The sequence below is a fragment of the Cynoglossus semilaevis genome, chromosome 10, assembly GCF_000523025.1.
Source record: "Cynoglossus semilaevis isolate Cse_v1.0 chromosome 10, Cse_v1.0, whole genome shotgun sequence".
Lineage (NCBI taxonomy): Eukaryota > Metazoa > Chordata > Actinopteri > Pleuronectiformes > Cynoglossidae > Cynoglossus > Cynoglossus semilaevis.
In genome coordinates, this window is record NC_024316.1 from 9,977,096 (window position 1) to 9,980,459 (window position 3,364).

Below are 3,364 nucleotides of genomic sequence, written 5' to 3' on the forward strand. Positions count from 1 at the left end.
TCTATCCTACAACCTTCACACTGCACTGCTGTTCCTCCAGAATAGATGTTGTTAATTTTTTTTTAATCACCGCAAGCGTTTTGCACTTGGACCCTGGACTGAAACCCATTCAAAATATTAAGAAATTATATTTAGAAAAAATAAGTCCTTCACTTACTCTCACTCTTCGCTCACTCTATATATATTTTTTTTTTTACAAAATCTGCATCAGTCACCTTAAAATTAACCAAGTGTGAAATACTTAAAAAGACACACACACGCGCACAAGAACATTTTTTAATGATTTAATTGCGATGTGAGCCTGGAAGTTAAATTTGAAGGAGCTTTTATAACTCAAGGAAATAATTAGAGTCGATCATAAAACTTTATCACAGCATGAGACAAACAGAGAGACAGGGTCTGGGCTGATTGCTCAAATACACTCTAAATAGGGATGCTTGTTTATGCATGACTGATGTGCTTAACTCCTCACACCCCTAAAGGTTAACTGTTACACACTCACCTGCTGCCTGGAGTGTATACGTCTGCTCCATCTTTAGTGAATAACATACATTTAATGTTGGAATGTTTCAAACAAATGATGAGTAAACATTTATATTCAAGCTGGGTGAACAGTATGAACTGAAGTCATAGGGTAAAGTGATTGTGCTGAAACAACCACAAACCAGCTCAACTGCATTTTATAGGACTTCAGCCCACTTAAAGGGAACACACTGTGAAACATCTTGACGTGAATCCATTGCACACCTTATGACGAAGTAACTTTGTGGCACTCGATATTATTTTGAAATAAAAAACACAAAGCTTGGATTTAACAAACCATTTCATTTACCACAACAGGGCAGTAGAGAAGTGTCGGAGACAATGGGTAATGGTGGGTAAAATGCTCTCCTCCATGTCACTCCCATGTCCTTAAATGTCCCTCCCTGTCCCCTGTCAACTGAGAGCATTCTAAGAATTAGGAACAGGAGAGCCAAGAATGAAAGCTGGTTGGATTACTTTACATTATTTCAATCAATTATTCAAATGTCCTCATTGCCTTCGTGATGGCTTGATGAGACATGCCAAATAATGATCCCACTCACACGCACATTCTCCAAAGTGGGTGCGCATTCCCACTTGAAAATGCTCCCTCTTGCTTACAAACACTGGGCAAAGCATGAAATATTCAACAACGGCAAAACACAAAATTCAGAGCGATGATTGGGCCCAACCGTGGAAAGATGTCTGTGTCAGGTCGACCTGTGTGAGGTCAGCACCAGTGGGTATTACAGTCGCATTCAATGTCTCTGTCATGGTAGTGGCAGATAAGCAGCTGAAGCAGCAGAGTGAAGAGAGGGGAGGAATAAGTGTAGCCAAACAAGTACAAGAGGCACAGGGCGCCCTTTGTCCCAGACTGTGACTTTAAAGAGTGTCAAAAGCTAATAAATATTTTAGAATTAGGTGTGTGTAAGGGGCAGGCCCACTCTATCAGGCATCTGCTCTGTTTACTCTCGCAGGAAAACAGGTGCAGCCGCATGAAGGAGAATTTCATTTCAAAAATAGCATTTAACATTTTAGTCCTCCTGGAGGCCTTCTCTGAGAGAAATTGTCGTGTAATCATACACCGTGGTTACTGAAAACTCCTGAAGTTGATCCACTGAGACATATGGTGACTTAGCAGAGGGAGGAGTCATGGAGGAGAGCGTCGCCAGGACCTAAATAGGATTTAAATGCCTGCTTTGTGACTATTTACAAGGGACAGATTCCTGTAAAAACTGCATGAAATCTCTTGTTTTACTGATCCATAAGCCAGATGTTTAAAAGTAATGGTTTGCAGTAAAAAGCCTATTATGCCCACTTTAAGAAATAATAGATATGCCTAAAGTCTGCAGCACAAACACTGAAACTGTGCAAACCAAAAAAACGAGCTTCACCGTCTCTTCATTTTCAGGGTTGGCTCTGTGAAGAGGCCCTGCTCGTTTTCATTACTGTCTCCTGAACAGCCAGGTCAAGCTCACACTCCCTTCGAGCCTTTGCGTTTTATTTAGGAGGTTTTCTTTTCTTTTTTTTTTTCATTTGTGTCACCAAATGCTGCCTGCAACATAATGAGAGATGTGGCAATTAATTTTCTTTTAATCAAGGTCGAAATGAAGTAAATTGGTGCAGCTTGGCAAGCCCTCATTTTCTATTTTTGCAGTGATGCAAAACAAATATGATAAAATTACGGCCCTCCTCACCTTCTGTAATTAGAAAGCATGAATGATCAGAAGGAGATGATATGTCCTATGCAGTACCCTCTGCTACGCCTCTCTCTCACCCCCAGAGATCAGATTTCGCCTCTTTTCAAACAGATGACCATGAATTCCTCCCATCACCTCCTTTATTTGTCTGTTAATTTTCCCTCTGCTGGAGTTACAGACAGAGGGAGCAGCTCAAAGTGACACCGACTGCAATGTTGTTGTAATGCCTCTCAAATCTTATTAAAGACCACAGCTGTGAAAGACCTTGCTGACTCTACATATTTCCATTAACTATGTTGTTTCAGTATCCTTCCATGCTGATTAGGAATTTATTAAAATTAGATTTTACCTGGGCATCTTATCACTGCCATATGGTGCAGTGACCAGCACTGCAGACGGAGTGACAGATTCTGTAATGCTCTCTGAAGCAATGGCTCTTTTCTTGTTGTCACATAATTATCTGGAATAAAATTTCTATTAGAATCTGAACTTGTTGTAGAAAAAGTCTATGTTGTTTTCCCATTGGGTATCTGAAGTCTAAACATGAAAGTAGTTATGAAGAGCAAACATTTTACTGATGCACTCAAAAATGTTAATGTATTCACAAATACTTTACCAGTACATTGTACATTTTCTAAGCTTATCTTAAGTCTCTTTAGTCCTCAGCCCATCCATCCCGTCCTCAGCTAGTTTAAACTAAAAAACCTTTTATTGTATTTTAAACAGGATGACACCAGAATTAGTTAGCAATTAAACAGCAATAATAATATCAGCTTCAGTTGGCTATGATGTCATTTTTCCCTCACTGTGCTTCTAAAGGCATGGCCAATAATAAGATAGCTTTAAAACAGTAAAAATGCAATCAAAAGAAAAAATATTTTCAAAATGTTTTTGAAAAGAAAAAAAAGAGAAAATATTGCTAAAATTAGAAACAATAATTTTAGCAATATTTAATTTTTACAACATTCACAATAAATGGCTAAAAAATAATATTAATAATTATTATTAGCATAAACCTGGTAACACATTTCAAAAAACATAATTAAAATAAAAACAAATCCTTGACCATATTATACCAGTCTGAGTGCTTCTGTAGGCCCCAGAGCCAGATGTTGAAAATGCCTGGTCTAAGATGCATCAGC